Source organism: Sus scrofa, chromosome 14 (genome assembly GCF_054392235.1).
Source record: "Sus scrofa isolate SSC_HxYL_T2T_F1_AM1 chromosome 14, Sscrofa_HxYL_maternal_Yorkshire_Landrace_v2.0, whole genome shotgun sequence".
NCBI lineage: Eukaryota > Metazoa > Chordata > Mammalia > Artiodactyla > Suidae > Sus > Sus scrofa.
Window position 1 is genome coordinate 48,432,056 of NC_139396.1, and position 20,084 is coordinate 48,452,139.

At 43.8% G+C, this 20,084-nt stretch overlaps 1 long non-coding RNA gene across 1 annotated transcript in view; it reads left to right on the forward strand.

Annotated features, from left to right (window-relative positions):
• Positions 1–20,084, forward strand: part of LOC146396532 (uncharacterized) — a 213,513-nt gene that overhangs the window by 183,692 nt on the left and 9,737 nt on the right. The window contains exon 2 of the long non-coding RNA XR_014827373.1: positions 13,594–13,708. This is a non-coding gene — a long non-coding RNA (uncharacterized LOC146396532). The remainder of the gene's footprint in view (positions 1–13,593; positions 13,709–20,084) is intronic.

Genomic DNA, 20,084 nt, shown 5'->3' on the forward strand with positions numbered 1-20,084 from the left:
GCATCGGCTCCTCCCTCCAGGAAGCGGAGTTTGCAGGCTCCGGCCTTCACCCCCCGCGGCGCGGTCCTCTGGAATTCCGCCAGCCCGGGGTACCCGACACTGGGACGAGGAGAGGGTCCTCCTTTCCCCACCTGAGAGCAGTCCCTCCTCCGTCGGGGCAGGCGGTGGGCGCCACCCACTTGCATATTGTTCTGTTGTCTTGGGCGCTCATGACTTGAGGAATTAAAAATCCCATTCTTTCCATGCATAACCGCCTTCGACCTCCACTTAGAGAATGGACCGTAGTGACCAAGGGAATCCATGTTTATATAGATAGATATTTACCTGTATTGGGCGTGCGCGCATGTTAAGCCTCAAAACATAACGTGGGAAAACACACCATAACCTGGTAATAGAAGAAAGGTTAACTGTTCACTAGTTACCCTTATTTACTCGTGGAGTTTTAATGCAATGTGCTTCAGTTAACTATAAAGGAGGGAAGAGCCCCCTCTCCCGCAGAATTGTTCCCACAATTGCATGCCCCCCCCCCGCCGCCCCCGAGAACTGGACAGAATTGGCCCAAATTCCTACTGCCCCTCCCTGTCTCTTTCCCCCAGCGCCCTGCCTGGTTCTCCCCTGTGGTTGCCCCAGAAGCCCAATCAGATTCTTTCTGTTCCAGTGGGATCTTGTGGGGAGTGGGAGCCCAAGGGACCCCTCTCCTGACAATACTCTGGTGCACAGACCACACTCAGACTCCAGCTGCCATCCCTTCCCTGCACCCCCTCTCCCAGCACGTGGACAGCCACGTCCATCTCCTCTTCAAGGCTGCCCTCCTCTCTCCTGGGAGACTCTGTCCATCCTTAAAAAGGAAGCCAGGGCCACTGAATCATGTTTCACCACTGTTGTGCTTCATAGACCAATGGAGGGCGAGCTTCAAAGTTGCAATACAATATGAAGAGCTATAGTCACCGTGCTGTACATTAATCCCCAGGACTTCATTATTTTATAACTGGAAGTTCATACCTTTTGACCCTTTCGCCTATTTTGCCCATGGCCCACCCTTCATCTCTAGTGATCATCAATCTCTTCTCTGAATCTGTGAGCTTGGCTTTCTGTGTCTGTGTGTTTGTTTGTTTATTTATTTATTTATTGCTTTTTAAGGCCACACAGGCAGCATATGGAAGTTTCCAGGCTAGGGGTAGAATCGGAGCTGCAGCTGCTGGACACTACAGCCATGTGGGATCCGAGCTTCATTTGCGACCTACACCACAGCTCATGGCAATGCCAGATCCTTAACCCACTGAGCAAGGCCAGGCATTGAACCCACATCCTCATGGGTACTAGTTGGGTTCGTTACTGCTGAGCCGTGGTGGGAACTCCTGTGTGTTTACACATAGAAGTGACATCTCATGGCATTGTCTTTCTCTGTTTTAGTTCACTTAGCATAATTTTCTACAGGTCCCAGAATGTTCTAGAAAGTAAGACGGACCCTGACAAAGCCTACGCAATTTCAGCAGTATAGAACAGCAAAGCATTAAAAAAAAAAATCACCATTAAATTGAAGAATGAGGGGTGGTAAAATGAACACTGACTCTGCTGCCAACTTCTGTATGTTGATTCCCTAGGGAGAGAAGATAATTGACATTATTTTTTTGTATTGGCACTGGACAAGGGGGGAAATAATAACTTTTTAAATGATTGCCTCTGTTTTGCTTGTCATGGACACAAAGCCTGAGCTATCATGAAAAAAATAAATAAAAGAGTTTTGTTAGCTGTATTATTAGGACATTTTCAAATACTCTCAGCAAAAAGGGAGTTCAGTGGTTTGAAAAATTACAACATTTAAGAATGATGATGGCTTCAGGTATGGCTTCATCTAGGCGTCAAATCAAATTTGTCGCTTCTCTGTCTTGGTAGCTCTCTTCCTCCACCTGTTAACTTTGTTTCTCATTGTGTATTAACTTCTTTCCATCTATAGGTATTTAGATCTCTTAGCCTTAATTATCCTCATATAATTAAAGTGAAAATATTAAAAATGCATTTCTCATAAGATGACTGTGAGGAGTGTATAAAGTCATGTATGTACCTTGCTTAGCCAAGTGCCCAGGATATAGTAAGTGCTCCAAAATATTAGCCCTCATCATCATTGCCATCCTTACTGCCACCCACTGTAGGCAAAGCCAATGAGGTAAGACATGTACTAGTAGCAGCATCTCTGGGCTGCTACTAGTTCATAGAGTATCTTTGTAAAATTAGGGAAAAGGCGTCCCTTCTTCAAAACACTTTGTCATCTTTCTGACAATTATCATAACAGAGGCTGGATTTCATTCATGCCGGCAATTGTAAAACTTGTTTTTCATTTTATGCTTGGCTAAGAAAAACAGATCCTGCCCCTTATAATTACAAGATGCATCCATTGTAAGGTGCCTCCCTGTGAAAGGGAAGAGTGTGCTTCAGAATTGATGAAATAGTCAAAGCGGCTGCTGCCTCTGATGTGGACAGTGGCTCAGTCAGGATACGGCTCACTCGGGTAGTGCACAGCATCCACCACTACAGAGGCCGCCCTGCTGACCTCTCAGGTCTGACCTTGCATACAGTGTCCTTTCTGGATCCCAGCCTCCTTAACACCTCAGACACCTGTGCACAGGCCACAGGCCCTAGGACCACAGACAAGAGGAGAACAAAACCCACTTTGAAGGGCCCGATCCTGGGTTCTGCAATGGCAAGTGCAGGGAGTGAGAAGAGCCCCTTAGATCTGGAAGGAGGCAGTCCTGGGTTGACCACTTCACTGTGTGGCCCTGGGGTGGCCATGTCACCTCCTTGAGCTCAGAAATGAGGTGATACACATATACTTCAGAGCCATGTGCGGAGATGATCGGATGCAGTTTGTACAAAGAACCGTGCTCATTAAGTACTGGCTCTATTTCACCCCTTCACAATCGCCTTCAGAACAATCCAGAAGTGTTTTATTTGCTGGGCTCTAAGACATGGCAGAGATAAAACTCATCTCTACCACATGAGGACACTTTGGTGGGAAATATCTGCGCAGGTTACTAAGCTGTGAGGCCTCAGCCCCAGACCCATGGCTCCACACTGTGTGATGCTGGGCCAGGGGCAATCTGCAAACCACCTCTCTGCACAGCCAGCTCCTCTCTGTGGGATCCGCCAACAGGGGGCGCTAGAGAGATGGTGTCAGTGGAGACTCCTTTCTGACTCCTCTGTTGTTCCCCCAAGAGATCCCCCAGCAGTGGCCCCTCACCCTCTTGGAGGCATTGGTTTTAGTTTCCACTTCTTTTCACACTCCCAGAACCAGCCTCATCATAAGCCTCAACAGCACCAGCTTCCCCCACCCCGCCCCGAGTCTGCCCCAAGGGGCATCTCTTCTACACTTTCAAGGCAGCATTAGCACCGGGCTGTGGTCCTTCTGAGATCTTGATCTCAACTTCGCAGAGCCTTACTCTGTACTTCTAGGTTCCTACATAAACTCAGGTGTTTGCAAAGTTAACTAAAATATTTCAGGCAAAGAGGCATCTGTATCCCGCAGATCCTGGTTCCCTGGCACTTACTCCGGGTACTTTTAAGAGAAAGTCTCAAGTCCTTTATTTCCCAGCATTGAAAGCCTATCAGAGCATAAAACATTCTGATTTAATGTGGAATATTTGTAGGAGGAGCTGAGTGATTTTTATGGTCAATTCACTGAGAGTGATATTAAGGAGTTTTGAAGAGGAAATATATTATTTGGCCCATGTAAATACATCATAATCTATACTGGAAAGTAGCAGGAACTGATTGGAATATAAAATAACAGTCCTTTAGTTCTGGGAAAAGATATAAAATAAAAGAACTATGTTGGCTTAAGTGACTATTGGTACAAATCAGGGGAAGAAATGCCATGAAAAATAGATTCTTATCTTTTATTCGTGGTATTATAAAAGCAAATGGCAGCACTGCCATTCAGAAAATATTGGTGGCTAAAAAGCAAGTCACAATATAAAATTAAATGAAATAAGAAGAAATGCCTCTATTGGCAAGCAAAGAAAATTAAGCAATGAGAAAACATACATTTGACTGAATTCCCACACGGGTTGCTAGAGGGAAATTTGGCAAGCCAATATTTCTGTCTAAATTGGTACAAAACATACAGTGAAAAACGGAGTTGAAGAAACTGCAAGGTCATTCTCATGCATGCATTAAAAGTCAATATTTGCTTGGCTCGTCCCATACTAAGAAAGAAAGAAAGGAGGAAGGAAGGGAGTGAGGGAGGGAGGGAAGAAGGAAGAAAGGAAGGAAGGGGGAAAGAAAGATTCTAGTAGAAACTAAATTGAACCCTAGTTTCAAGTACATCCTAGAAATTCTGTTTCTCTTGGAGCCTTGGCCTGTAGTAGTGAGAAACTTAAATTTAAATTTAAAAGGAAATAACCCCAAATCTATCTCTGATTCCTCGGGTGGGTACCACTGTGCTACTTATGTAGAAAAGCAGTCTGGAACGGGAATCCCCCATCTTTTCTGTGATGCTTTTGTGTTTCCATTTTCTGCCACTAGGAGGTAAGGACATTACCATCGTCTGTAAATCCACTATTGCTTTCCCCTTCCCTATTAGGTTTTCAAGTTATCTTGGTTCACTAGACATGGGATAAATATTTTGCTTTTGAGTAAATGTTAATCTTGCTTCTTGGCAAATGCACTCTTTATAAAGTGAACGATGCATACACTCCCATTCAAAAGGCTGATCAGAGATAGAGTGTAAGTAGATAGTCAGTTGATTGCTGCAAACTATCCCAAATGTCTTTGTCTTTTTTTTTTTTTTTTTTTTTTGGCTTTTTGCCTTTTCTAGGGCCGCTCCTGCAGCATATGGAGGTTCCCAGGCTAGGGGTCTAATTGGAGCTGTAGCCACCAGCCTACACCAGAAACATAGCAACGCCAGATCTGAGCCATATCTGAGACCTACACCACAGCTCATGGCAACGCTGGATCCTTAACCCACTGAGCAAGGCCAGGGATTGAACCCACAACCTCATGGTTCCTAGTTGGATTCGTTTCCACTGAGCCACAGCTAGAACTCCCCAAATTTCTTTGATTCAGCCTAGATTTAACATTAAATATAATACCAGGGGCTCAAATTTTTGTTTGTTTCTTGCTTTATTTTGGTGTTTCATGAGTGTCTCTTGGGAGCAACTCCGTAAAGCTATTACCACAAATGTTTTCCAGCATGCAATTCAGTAGATAGATAATTAGCAAATTAAGGGATAGATTAAAAAAAAAAATACAAGTTGTAGGGGTTTAGAACATTTAGGGCTCTTGAAGCCTGGTGAACAACCTTTGGTTTGAGCCTGGAGGGTTAATAGGGAAACAGTGAGAAATGCAAATTTTTATTTTATTTTTTAAAATTTTATTCAAGTACAGTTGACTTACAATGTAGTATTAGCTTTAGGTGTACTAAAGTGAATCAGTTATACACATATATATCCAATATGTTTCAAATTCTTTTCCTATATAGGTTATTATAGAATATTGAGTCGAGTTCCCTCTGCTATACAGTAGGGCCTTGTTCGTTGTCAGCTTTATATATAGTAGTGTGTATATGTTAATCCCAACCTCCTAATTTACCCCCCCCCCACAAAGTTTCCCCTTTCGTAACCATATGTTGATTTCATAAAGTGGTATCATATGATATTAGTCTTTGTCTTACTTCACTTAGTATGATAATCTCTAAGTCCATCTATGTTGCTGCAAATGGCATTATTTCATTCCTTTTTATGGCTGAGTAATATTCCATTGTGTATATGTACCACATCTTCTTTATCCATTCCCTTGTCAGTAGGACATCTAGGGTGTTTCCATGTCTTGGATATTGTAAACAGTGCTGCAATGAACATTGGAGTGCATAAATCTTTTCAAATTATGGTTTTCTTTGGATATATACCCAAGATTGGTGTTGCCAAATCATATGGTAGCTCTATTTTCAGTTTTTTAAGGAAACTCCATACTGTCCTCCATAGTGGTTGCCTCAATTTACATTCTGATCAACAATGTAGGCAGGTTCCCTTTTCTCCACACTCTCTCTAGCATTTATCATTTGTAAACTTTTTGATGATAGCCATTCTGACCAGTGTGAGGTAAAATATTACAGGGAAATGCAATATTTTAAAGAGAGACTGTTTTGGAAGAGGATGAGTGTGATGTTGATTCACTGTGACTCCTTGTGGCCTCTTTCTGTGTGACTGTCCCTCCATATCTAAAAAGCAAAGTGATCTCAAGTTTAAGCCAATTACATCTCAAGCATTAATTCAAGGTGCTTCTCCACCCACCACTGCCATCTTTTACCGGCTTTTCTTTTTTTTTTTTTTTTTGGTCTTTTGTCTTTTTTGTTGTTGTTGTTGTTGCTATTTCTTGGGCCGCTCCCGCGGCATATGGAGGTTCCCAGGCTAGGGGTCGAATCGGAGCTGTAGCCACTGGCCTACGCCAGAGCCACAGCAACGCGGGATCCGAGCCGCGTCTGCAACTTACACCACAGCTCACGGCAACGCCGGATCGTTAACCCACTGAGCAAGGGCAGGGACCGAACCCGCAACCTCATGGTTCCTAGTCGGATTCGTTAACCACTGCGCCACGACGGGAACTCCTACCGGCTTTTCTTAGGCGATTATCACCCATCTGAGAGCTTAGAGTCCCCTTCATGAATCAGGGGTAAAAAGAGCAGACACAGATAGAGGCTATGCAGTCTCTGTCCCAGCCACGCACTGGCAAGAGCTCAGAAAATCCCCAGCCTATCCCAATTTACAACAGCCATCCTTACTACTCACAAAAGACCAGCTCAAAATTTAGCTTGCTTTTCCTGGGAGTGTTAATAACATGCCGATCCTGGTTCAGAGGGTCTGCAGTGGGACCTGCAAGCCTACATTTCTCATTAATTTCTTGATGGTGGAGTCACCCCCACCCCACGTGGTGACCTTTCTTAGCTCCAAGAGGAAATGAAACATCCTATCCAGCTAGAAATCAAGCACTCTAAAATGTAGGCATTTTCTGCTCATCAATGGTAAATGTTAACAGAACGATACTGGTAACAGTCACCATTTTTAGACCATGCAGGTTGTGTGGATACATAACACAAACTCTGCCAACCTTGCCCCATCCTTGCGTATGATGTTGCAGATAATTCAGCATTAACACTCATTGACTGTTCCCATGAGCCAGGTGTTTTTCTAAGCATTTCATGTGCATGAGTCATTCCGATCTTCACAACAAGCCTATAAGGTGAAGGGTATTCTTTTCACCCTTTCAGTGATAGTACTTTGAAACACAGATATTCATGTGGATAAATCCTCTCCTTTTCTTCAATTCTTTGCTCAAATATATTCTCAGAAATTATTAACTCACCACCTATTTCACATTGTCACCTGCTCCTATCACTAGTATTCCTGACTGCCTTGATCTGGTCCCTTTTAATTCTGCATTGTACTTATGACCTTTCTGTATTTTATGCAATTTGATTACTTATGACATTATTTCCCCACTGATGTATCTTCAACATCTAGAAGAGTGCTTGTAATACAGTGGACAATGCAAAGACACCATATCACTATGGAAGGTTGAATGAAGAGACAAGCTCAAGGTCACCTTGTAGTGAGTGGCGAGGTGGCAGCTGGAACCAAGGCAGCTTGGCTCTGTCATCTGTGTTCTCAGCCACATGCTAAGCTCAGATCCTTGAACCAATGATATGTTTTCCAAGATCAAACGGCTGGTGAGTGGTGGAACTGACTTTGAGGCTGAGCTCAGTAGCCCAGAAGACTCTAAATGTGTTCTGATTGCACTAACGGGTGTCTTCAAGGTCAACGGGAAAGATGCTGAAAGGCGAATTTGGTGGCTGTGGCTGTGGAGAGGAGCTGAAAGAGACATGTTTGCCCAGGCTCAGTACATCTGCAGGTGTGCGTTAGAGGTGGTGGGCGTGTTGATGCAGGATTTATTTGGGGAACACTGCTTACTTGGGTGGAGGGTAGGCTTGGGAAAGTCACTGGTCCCCTTGGGTGCAACTGGCAATTCTCTCTACCATCACCTTCTAAGCTGAAGCTGTTTGATTCCACGATCCGCTGCTAGGAAAGAGGAAATCACTTGATCAAGCGATTTAGCGATATGTGGATCAAAGAAATGAACCATAATGTAAATGCCAACACATTCAGGTGGATAAATAAGAAAACGCTCTCTGTTTTGGCCATTTGTTTTGTAGCCATTTGTATGTCTAAATGACTTCAAGATATATGGTAAGATCTACCCCCAAAATAGCCCAACAGTCAAAGGAAAGAGAACGAGAAAGCTCTCTGTTGCTAATGTCCTGACTCTGGAAAAAAGAAATTGTGAAATTTTCATCAACCTCATTAATTAGGGGCACTCAAACAGGCTGAGAATATCTAAGCTGTTGACGGAGTCCGCTTGGGTTGTGACACTGGGTTCAGATCCCTGATTGGAGCATCCAGGATAAAAGCACTTGACTAGCGATTGACCATCACAGAGCATGTGGGTCAATAAACCTGCACCTTATTTATGCTGATAACGATGAGAAGCCTCTGACCTGCATGTGCTAATGGGGAAGGATCCATGTGAGTGGATATCACAGAGGGATACTGTGTCCTTGAGACAGAGGTGGGATTATTCTCAAGCTCAACATGAACGCGGCCAGGCGGATGCTGGGATGACCCTTGTAGCCTGGAAGGGGAGTAATTCTGACAGCATATCCTAAATTGCCCGGCACAGTGACAGCAGCAGCACCGGCAAAATGTCCCTGAGGAGGGCATCCTTTACAGACTCGATTTCAGACCTGGGCACAGTGCTGCTTTTCCTTGATGGAAATTTGAAATGCCGGAACATGAGCCGGTGGAGGTAAAGGGTTTGGAACCAGAAGGAAGTCAGCCGGTATCAAGCCTGATGTGAAAAGTACAAGCTAACAGAGGCTCACTCAGGAAATGTTTGGTGGATGAAGGAAGGGATGAATGCAGAGATGGATGAGCATGGCTAAAGCACCACTTAGGCCACCTTTTATTATTTATTTATTTATTTTTGGTCTTTTCGTCTTTTTTGGGCCACACCCTCAGCATATGGATGTTCCCAGGCTAGGGATCTAATCGGAGCTGTAGCCACCAGCCTAGGTCACAGCCACAGCAACACAGGATCCAAGCCATGTCTGTGACCTACGCCACAGTTCCCAGCAACGCCAGATCCTTAACCCACTGAGCGAGGCCAGGGATCGAACTCACTCCTCATAGATGCTAGTGAGGTTTGCTAACCACTGAGCCATGCTGGGAACTCCATGGCCACCTTTTAGAACAAACTCAAGATAGTCAGCATCCTGAGTAGGAGGACGATGCTCCTCATGCAGCAAGATCTTCCAGCTACCTGCCTATTTGACAACACGGAACATCTAAATCGAAATAGCATAAGGGTGCAAGGGAGTTATTGGTATAACTGTGCAGAGAATTGCACTCAGGCAGGGCAGGGATCGATGGATTAAACAATAGCACCAGGACCTGTTGGTCCCCTCCTGGTGTTGCTGAAGTATTGGCTGCCTCTCAATACCAATGCCAAATAGAAATGCGGAGACAGAGTTGGAGGAAACAGAAAAGGTAGCTTGAATTGCCAGGCAAAGAGGGGAACACAGTAGGCTAGCGCCTCAAGGACTGTGCCCCCTTTGGAGGGAGTAGTGAGGAGTCTTATAGTCTTTGAGGAGCAGGGCGTGGTCAGCTCGTGGACTTTCTCCTGATTGGTGGGTGGCGAGGTCATCGGGAGCCAGCGTCATCAACCTTCTGGCTCCAACCAGTTTGGGGTCTACAGGCCTGTGGGCAGCATCCAGTTGACTTCTTGCACCTGGTGGGGGCTTCAGCACCTGCCAAACAGCTCCAAGGACATGGCTCAGCATAGTAGCTATAGTCTTTGAAGAAGAACTGAAGGTCCTTGACTTTGTTGAATGGCTAAACTAATATTATTCTGTCTTGCTTGACTATTTTCCTTTTTCTCTGCAGTTTCTCACTTCTCTAATTAAATTGATTCTTTGACTAAAATTTTTCTGTAGATAAAAAGGCAGGGGGAGGCCCCGAGTTGGGGGGGGGGTCCACTTTGGGAAGGCCTCCAGGGTCCTGCTTAGTTACACTGGCTCTTCTCTCCTCCATGTCGATGTGATGGTCAAGCTTCACACATGGCAGGATGCAACCAGGGAGAGCTATATCTTCTCAAGGTCAAACCCTGAGAGTTCCCTGGTGGCTCAGTGGGTTAAGGATCTGGGGTTATCACTGCTATGGCTTGGGTCGCTGCTGTGTCCTGGGTTTGGTCCCTGGCAGGGAACTTCCACATGGCATGGGCATGGCCCCAAAGGAAAAAGTTCAAATCCTGTTAAAAATATGTTTTCCTTCTCAAAGATAACAGAAAACGAAACAAAACAAAATGCTTTGCTTGATCTCCTTATTTCATGGGGTCACTATCCACCCCTGATATTCTGAGGCAACACCAATGAGATTCTTTGTGCTAATAGGAAGCACATGCTCACTTCTAGGAAAGAATGAGGGTTTTTGGTTTGGGTGATTGAGTGGTTTTTAAAAATCTACTAAAATCTGTGAATGTAAAAAAAAAAAAAAAAAGGCTTAATCCAGAATAATACAACAAATATGAGCAAAGCTGGCTTATTTGGAAATGGATTATGATTTGGTACAGGAAGAGCAAATAAGTAACTCATATTAAGCCATGGTCACATTATTAGTCAAACTTGATACTTTTCCTTCCAACCTTCAAAATCTCAGCACAGCTGGACAGGGAGACCATGCTTTGGGATAATGAACTAAAGTGGCATTGTCATTCCTTATGGAAAGGGCTTGAACTTGAGGGTTCAGCGGTCCTGAGTTCAAATAACAGCTCCACTCATCACCTCCTATCCATATTACACACCTGTAACTATTATAAATCGCTTTTCTTTTTTCCTTTGTTTTTTCTTTTTTCTTTTTACTGTTGCACCTGGGGCATATGGAAGTTCCTGGGCTAGGGATCAAATCAGAGCTGTAGCTGCCGGCCTATGCCCCAGCTTACAGCAACCCCGGATCCCTAACCCACTGAGCAAGACCAGGGATGCAGTTCACATTGTCATGGACCTTATGTCAGGTTCTGAACCCTCTCAGCCACAACGGCAACTCGCACTATGGCATGTCTCAATTTTGTCCCTTGGAAAATAGAGAAAATACTTCTTTGAAGTTTAAGTGACTATAAATAACCAAGTTCATGACCCATGCAATGCCAAATAAAATACATGCTCTTTTCCCTTCCCCAACTCCAAAGAGATCCACTGAGTGGAACTCTCTTTGGGAAAATGTAGCCAAACAAATCCCAGCCTATGATCAAGCGGCTGTAACTCTCCCTCTGCAATCCAGGTTTCAGGGTTTCAGCTCATCCAGATCTACTCATCCTGTGCAAACAGCCTTGGGATGAGTGATACGCTTGAAGGAGTCAATATGCTTTGGGGTACTCAGTCGATGATTGGAAAGATGCTGGCCACTTTGGTGCAAGTATTTCTCAGTGTTCAGTGGAAGATTCTAACAGTGGCATTTTTGATGCTGGTTTTCTGCTTTCAAGGAAATGTCATCCTGCACAGTCCTGCCTGTCTTAGGCACCAGCCTTGTCCCTGGGACCCTTTCACAAATCGATACCTCTGGTGCATTTCTCCTTTAGGGCCAATTTGTAACTTCTATCTCTGAAGACGCACAATCAATCAAACATGAGTGAGTGCTAAAGCCTGAATTGGGTACCTGTTTCTTATACATCAAAAGTTTAGAGGAATAATTTCAATTCCAAAATGTACTTTCTGTAGCTTGCCCTTTCCATTGAGTGAAAATGCCCTGGAATTTGATAACGATGTTCAGTGTTTAATAGAAGTGCGAAATAACATTTCTTTGTCTCATCCAGCTTTTATTTGACAGGTATTTTTGAGTATAAAGTATTTTGTCAGGTTCTCCTGTATGTGTCAAGAGATGAACAAAACACTTCATTCTCATCCCCTTGGTGAAATCTGCTATCAAGTGAAAAGGCAGATATTAATCAATGAATTTCAAAATGAATTATTTAATTACACTTGAGATAAGACATACCAAGTAGAAATGTATGATGATTTTCTTTCTTTCTTTATTTCTTTTTTGTATGATGATTTTCAAATGTGTAACTGGGGGGAGTTCCTGCCATAATGCGATGGGTTAAGAATCCAACTGCTGTGGCAAGGGTTGCTGCAGAGGCGAGGGTTTGATCCCCAGTTCTGTACAGTGGGTTAAGGATCTGGCATTGCCACAGCTGTGGTGTAGGTTGCAGCTGCATCTCAGATTCAGTCCCTGGCTCAGGAACTTCCATATGTCGTAGATGCAGCCATAGAATTTTAAAAATATCTACCTGGGGAGTTTGTTTTATTTTTAGTTTGTATTTTTACTTTTTATTTTTCTAAAATGTGTTTTCATTATATGGAACAATGCTGCAATTTGGGGGGATATTTTGTGCAAAGATGACAAAACTGCCAAAAAAAAAATGACTGAAATTAACAAGTGTATATACAGGCAGTGCTATGATTGTTCAGTAGTACTATACTATCAGAGCTTGGTTGTTACCATATTCCTTGTTGTCAATTCCATTTTTTCCCTCTTGACTACAGGCATCATACACCATGTCCTCACAGGACAGCATCCTAAGTAGGATGAGATAGAGCAGATGGAAATGGGCTCTTTCCTTCACAGTGCTTGCTTTCTCAGAGATCTTTCCAAGAAACCCCAGCAAATTCTAAATCTATTTCATGCAGCTGGATTGGCTGACTCCTTCCAAGACCAAGTACACAGAACCTACATTGCCACCATTGGCTTAGACCAGTTAAAATTCACATTTGCAACTTCATAGGGATCTACTCTCAAGGGCATATGTCTGCCCAATTGTTGTTTCTGTGGGTTTTTGTGTGTGTGTGTGTGTGTGTGTGTGTGTGTGTTTGTTGTTGTTGTTTTTCAGGGCCTCACCCATGGCATGTGGAAGTTTCCAGGCTAGGGGTCAAATAGGAGCTGCAGCTTCCAACCTACATACACCACAGCAACACTGATCTGAGCCACATCTTCGACCTACACCACAGCTCATGACAATGCTAAATGCCCGAACCACTGAGTGAGGCCAGGGAGCAAACCCACATCTTCTTGGATACTAGTCAGATTCGTTTCCTCTGTGCCACAAGAACTCATGTCCAATTGGATCTTGAATAAAGCTCAAATCTTGTTGGCATAGTTCCCCCCTGCCAGCACCAAGTAATTCCTCAAGAAATACAAGATTCATTAGTAAAAATAACTATTTCCATCTTGATTCCCTCCCATGCTAAAACCTTCAAGATCTATGGTTGTTTTTATAGTTCAAAAACGATCCTCCTCTTTTAAATACCAGGCAGAAAAGGAACTGTTGTCATTAATCTTAATGGCCACACGAGGGCAGTGTTGAAGAGTGGTTCTGTGCGGATTTGCAAACTATAGCTGCTGCTCAGGTTCAGGCCACCGCTGGGAGCCAAATTACTGTTCTTTTCAGTTCATATACAGTTTTTGCCACTTTTTTTTTTTTTTTTTTCCCTCCAAGGCACTATCTCTGTTGGATGAATGCTTCCAGAACCAGCGGCAAGTTGTTCTGAAAACAACCTTCTGCATAGATCCCTGTGACCAGGTGGCTGGCTGAGACTTGGATTTTCCATGAGGTGATTTTATTTTGGGTCAAGGTACCTCTACAGGGTGGAGGAATTGAAGTATCCACTTCTAACCGACCAGGAGGTCCTGGTTTCCTTATCGAAATCCAGCCCTTTACTCTCCAGAGTAAATTTTGTGAACCAAGAGAGTAATGCCATCTTTGCTCAGCCACTGGAGTAGAAGCTTTATAAGGGAGTATGGTCTGCCCTTTCATAACCCCACTTACTGACTAGAGGAGAATCCCAGACTTTTGATGAAACAAATGGGTGATAAATGAAGCTTCTTAGACATTTGTTGTATGAGGATTTTAAGCAAATAGATATTCACACAACTAAGAAGAAAGTTTTGTGACTGTTCCCAAAACAGGGAAGACCCCCACTGAGTCTTTATCTCCATGCGTGGATGGAGTAGGTCCGGTGTCGTTCTAAATCCACCATCAGGAGAACCTCTGTAACTTCAGCCCTAAGAGACATCCTGGTTTGTACTATGATAGTCTCCAAAAAATGCCACTTGCCTTTATTAAAATGAAAGAAAGAAAGAAAGAAAGAAGGAAGAAAGAAAGAAAAGGAAAGAAAGAAAAACTTTCTTATTTTTTTTTCCTTTTCGGCCACACCCCTGGCATATGGAAGTTCACTGGGATTGAATCTGAGCTGCAGCTTCAATCTATGCCATAGCTATGGCAACCTATGCCACAGTGATCCTTAACCCACTACACTTCAGCAGGAACTACAAAATATTCTCATATTTATTTTTTTTTTTAGTGCTATACCCATGGCATATGGAAGTTCCCTGGGCTAGGGATCGAATTGGATCTGCAGCTGACGGCCTATGCCACGGCCACAACACCACCAGATCCAAGACACATCTGTGATCTACACCACAGCTTCCAGCAGTGCCTGACCCTTAACCCACTGAGCAAGACCAGGGGTTGAACTCACATCCTTCTGGATACTGGTCAAGTTCCTAACATGCTGAGCCACGATAGGAACTCCTAAAATTTTTTTGTTTTTAAATACAAAATGCAAAACATACAAACACCTCAGTCTTGGAGTTCCTGCTAAGGCACAGTGGGTTAAGGATCTGGCATTGCTGTGGCTGTGGTGTAGGTCGCAGCTCTGGCTTGGATTCAATCCCTGGTCTGGGGACTTCCCTAAACTGTGGATATGGCTGAAAAAAAAATATTTTTGATCTTAATTACACTTTAAAAAGCTTTCTCTGCTTAAGATTACACTTCTATGCCTAAATATTTTTCTATTTTTATTGATGGTACTGGTGATGATGAATGTAATTTGCATTTACTTACTTCTCCCTCTGTGCTAAATACACTGGTTCCTTTAGTTTTCACAACATTCCCACCCATTTAGAGATTACTCTCACCACTGCAGAGAAAACTAACTAAAAGAGTTTCCGCTGTGATGCAGCGGGTTAAGGATCTGGCATTGTCTCTGTGGCGGGTCACTGCTGAGGAGCAGGCTCAATCCCTGCCTGGTGCCGTGTGTTATGAATCCTGTGTCACTGAGGCTGTGGCGTAGGTTACCGCTTTGGCTCTGATTCCATCCCTGGCGGAGGAAATTCCATATGCTACAGATGCAGCCAAAAAATTAATTAATTAATTAATTAATTAAGAAAGAAAGAAAGAGAAGAGAAGAAAAAGTTCACCGAAGCTTAGAAAAATGTAAGCACAGGGCTCAGATTTACATGGTCACAAAGGCCAGGAGTCAGAATTCAGAGACTCTTGGACTCCAACCACCGGACTGATTCGTCCAGGGAACACTTGCTGGTTATTTATCTAAATGACTTTCAAGAGAGAACACAATGTTGACTTAAAGGCACGATGTGAGAGCTGTGAGTTAAGCTTTTTTGGGGGCAAAATGAGGACAGTAGCCTAAGAGGCAGCATTTCAGAGAGCTCTGAAAACCCCCTGCGGGGGGGGGGGGGGTAGTGACGAAGCATAGAATATATAGGAGTTTTGCAACAAAGGGAACAAAAGATTGCTGTTCATCAAAGAAAATCAGCCATCTCAAGTTAAGGAATTTAGTTTAGTGCTTTTCTGTGTACTGGAAGATGCAAGGTCTGGATCCAAAATCATTCCTTTGCTTGCACCTCAGCTCTCTGGGGCCGGTATCCTGTGTTTTCACATCCTGAGGGCTCACCTTGGGGAGAGGCTGCAGTCTAAGGGCTGCTGAATGGCAGGTGTCCCTGTTTCCTTCCCAAGTTCCCTCAGGGCTCACCCTTGGACGTGGCTGCCATCAGCGATGACGGTGACATTCTTTGTTTACTGAGTGGCGGGGCACTGGTTTATTTTTATTTATTTATTTATTTATTTATTTGTTTATATTTTTTTTTGCTATTTTTGGGGCCGCTCCCGCGGCATATGGAGGTTCCCAGGCTAGGGGTCAAATCGGAGCTATAGCCACCGGCCTACACCAGAGCCACAGCAACGCAGGATCCGAGCCACGTCTGCAACCTACACCACAGCTCACAGCAACGCCGGATCGTTAACCCACTGAGCAAGGGCAGGGACCGAACCCACAACCTCATGGTTCCTAGTCGGATTCGTTAACCACTGCGCCACGACGGGAACTCCCGGCACTGGTTTATTTCTGAGTGTCCATAATGAAGTGGCTGTGTCCCTGTGCTGTGTGGGCTGCAGATCTTTTCCTGAGTCGCCCTCAATAGAAAAAATTCTCTCTCCAAGGAGCACTCACCATGGAACCACCTCCTCCATCAGTGGTGGGATGGGGGTTGGTGAGAGGAAACCAAGGCTGGTGAAGGGAAAGTCAGGGGCACTGTGTCTTCCTTTGCTGGCACTTTCAGAGTAGTCTTGGGAAAAAACAGATTAAATTAAAAAGGAGGATAGCTTTCCTCCTACATTTAGCCCAGCTAGCTAGGTGGAAGAGACAGAGTCCTGGCCAGGGATACAGAGTTTGCATAGAAGCAATATGCCTAGGAACTTGTAAGACTTGATGGGGGTCCTACAGGGAGCAGAGTACTAAATACATTTTTAGAGGTGTGGGGGCATACAATAATTGAATCCCATTGTTAAAGGCTGAATTGTATTCCCTTGACTTTGCTATCCCTTCTGGTTTTGGTTTTTGGGGTTTTTTTTTTTTGGTTGTTTGTTTGTGTTTTGGTTTCGGTTTTTGTTTTTTTTTTTTTGGCCTCGCCTGCGGCAGGTGGAAGTTTCCCGGCCAGGAATCAAAGCCGCACCACAGGGCTATCCCTGCTTTATGTTCTGTAGCATCCTGTGCTTATCTCTATTTGCTGTAATATTTTTTTTAGGGACTAATTTGAAAAACGTTCATGAAACTTACCAACTTCCCCTGCCCCTGCCCCGCCTTACTTGTAAATCCTCAGCTATAGCAAAGCCCAGAAAATGGGAGCAGTGACCATAATCCAAGGGAAAAAGTGGAACTAATTTTTTTTTTGCCAGATGGATCTGCTCCCAATTTCCAGAACCTCATCACCAGCTATGCTATAGGATTAAAATGAATGACATTGAAAAATACTGTAATAGAATGCTAGCCTGCATCATTACTTCTTTACAAAAGCGTCCACAAATCATACCTATAGAATTCTCGGGAAACTCCAGCAGGTTGCTGGTCACAGATACGATGTGTCCCCCACCTGTTACTTCCTCTCTCTCTCCCCGCTCCCTTTCTCTCCCTCCCTCCTCCTCACTCTTATTTATTTATTTTGGCTTTGCAATGAGGTATTTTTCTTGTGTCGATGAGACTACATTAAAAAGAGGGCTATCATGCATGCACTGCAGATACAAACAAAGATTTTTTAAGCGCATCGTTAGCCATGCAGGCTGTGATATTGTTTACCCTGATGGCATTCTCCTCTCATTAGTAATCTTGTAGGAAGGATCCTGGTTAATAACAGCAGGGCTGAAAAGGAAGAAATGGATAGAATAAAGAAACACACCAACAGGAGTTCCCATCCTGGCGCAGTGGTTAACGAATCTGACTAGGAACCATGAGGTTTCGGGTTCAATCCCTGCCCTTGCTCAGTGGGTTAATGATCTGGCGTTGCCGTGAGCTGTGGTGTGGGTTGCAGACACGGCTCGGATCCCGCGTTGCTGTGGCTGTGGCGTAGGTCGGCAGCTACAGCTCTGATTCAACCCCTAGTCTGCGAACCTCCATATGCTGTGGGAGTAGCCCTAGAAAAGGCAAAAAAAAAAAAAAAAAAAGAGAAAGAAACACACAAACAAAAAACACAGAATACACAATATCCTAAAAGCCAACTGGGGAGTTCCCATTGTGGTTTAGCAGGTTCACATAGTGTCCGTGAAGATGTAGGCTCCATCCCTGGCCTCGCTCAGTGGGTTAAGGACCCAGCACTGCCGTAAGCTGTAGAGTGGGTTGCAGATGTGGCTCGAGCTTCTGTGGCTGTGGTGTAGGCCAGCAGCTGCAGTTCCAATTCGACCCCTAGCCTAGGAACTTCATATGACGTAGGTGTGGCCCTAAGAAGAAAATTAATCAATCAATCAATTAATTTAATATAAGCAAACTGGGTCACACAGCTAGAGTCAGCAAAATTTTTTGCTTGCCATGAGACCTGGTCATAGGCTGAAGTCACACAAAGTCTTCGATTTTATTCTAAGTCTGAACGCAAATGAGTAACCCAGGCAAAAGCCAACAGTCCTGTGTCCTCTGGCTCATTTCCAAAGCCCTGAGCCCCGTCAGTGTTCTGGGACCCCCCCGGGGCTTTGGTCTGCATCCTGGGGGGAGAAAAGAAAGAGAGAAAACTTCCCCCCAAATGCAAAATTTCTCTGGGCTCAGATTTCCCAATGGGAACCAAATGGTTTCATAATTTCTCATTAAGCGGCAGTAAAATAAAAACACACAATTAGGACCAGTTTTAATTATATGCTGCCCTCCCAAAAAGAACTTAAATTACGGTTAAAATATTAGACAATCAAATAAAACCCAGGGAAATAACAAGGAACAAAGAAAAACCTCCAAAGATCCTGGCACGGAAAGCAGGTTTCGGATAATTAGATATCAACTCCAAGATTCAACCACTTAGCTATACTTCTAAGGAGTTGTTGTTCTTTTTATTTAGTTTTATATTTATATATTTACTTTTTTTTTTTAACAGCCTGTGCCTGTGGCATATGAAAGTTCCCAGGTTAGGGGTCGAATCGGAGCTGCAGCTGCCAGCCTGATCCGAGCCACATTTCTGACCTCCTCCAAAGCTTGCTGCAACACCGGATCCTTTACCCACGGAGCAAGGCCAGGGATCAAACCTGAGTCCTCACAGAGACTATGTTGGGTTCTTAACCTGCTAAGTCACAATGGGAACATCTGAGGTTCATTTTAAAATGTAAGTCTGGGGAGTTCCTGTTGTGGCTCAGTGGTAACAAACCCGACTAGTATCCATGAGGATGTGGGTTTGATCCCTGGCCTTATTCAGTAGGTTAGGGACCTGTGGTATAGGTTGCAGACACAGCTCAGGTCTGGCATTGCTATGGCTGTGGTATAGGCTGGCAGCTGCAGCTCTGATTCAGCCCCTAGCCTGGGAACTTCCATATACAGTTGGTGCAATGCTAAAATGAAGTCTTTTTTTTAAGAATCAATAAATTCTTATAGTGATGGGAAGATATTAAAATAACTCACTATACTTAAATATCAAAATGCAAAAAGTAGCTTCATGCCAGCCAAAAAGAGCACATGATAGCAGCATTTACATTCAGGTCTGAATCTTTCAAACCTGCTCTCCTAAAGTCTCACTATCATAACAGAACTTCATTAATTTTAACTTTATGAAATAGGAAATATTACAATATTGTAAAAAAATGTAGGCTAAGGGATCCGACATTTGCATATAGATAGAAAAGAACTCAGCTTCAGATTACTAGTGGAAAATAATAATTTTCAATATTTCCAGCTAATTTTCAGTAAATTATCATTTAAGAATGTCATTGTCATGTTATTTAAGTCTATGGATTGAGTCTTTTTTAACTTATCATGTAAAAAATAAAAATGAAATTGCTTTCTGCAGGAAACAGCGACACAACATGAAAACATCTTTGGGGTTGCCATATTTTAGCCAAACTCAGACAAAATCTATAAAGTGGAGTTCCCATCGTGGCTCAGTGGTTAACAAATCCGACTAGGAACCATGAGGTTGTGGGTTCGATCCCTGGCCTTGCTCAGCAGGTTAAGGATCCGGCTTTGCCGTGAGCTGTGGTGTAGGTTGCAGATGTGGCTCGGATCCCGTGTTGCTATGGCTGTGGTGTAGGCCGGCGGCTACTGCTCCCATTGGACCCCTAGCCTGGGAACTTCCATATGCCGCAGGAGCAGCCCTAGAAAAGGCCAAAAAAAAAAAAAAAAAAAAAAAAAAAGACAAAATCTATAAAGTATGTATTTTTCCTTCACT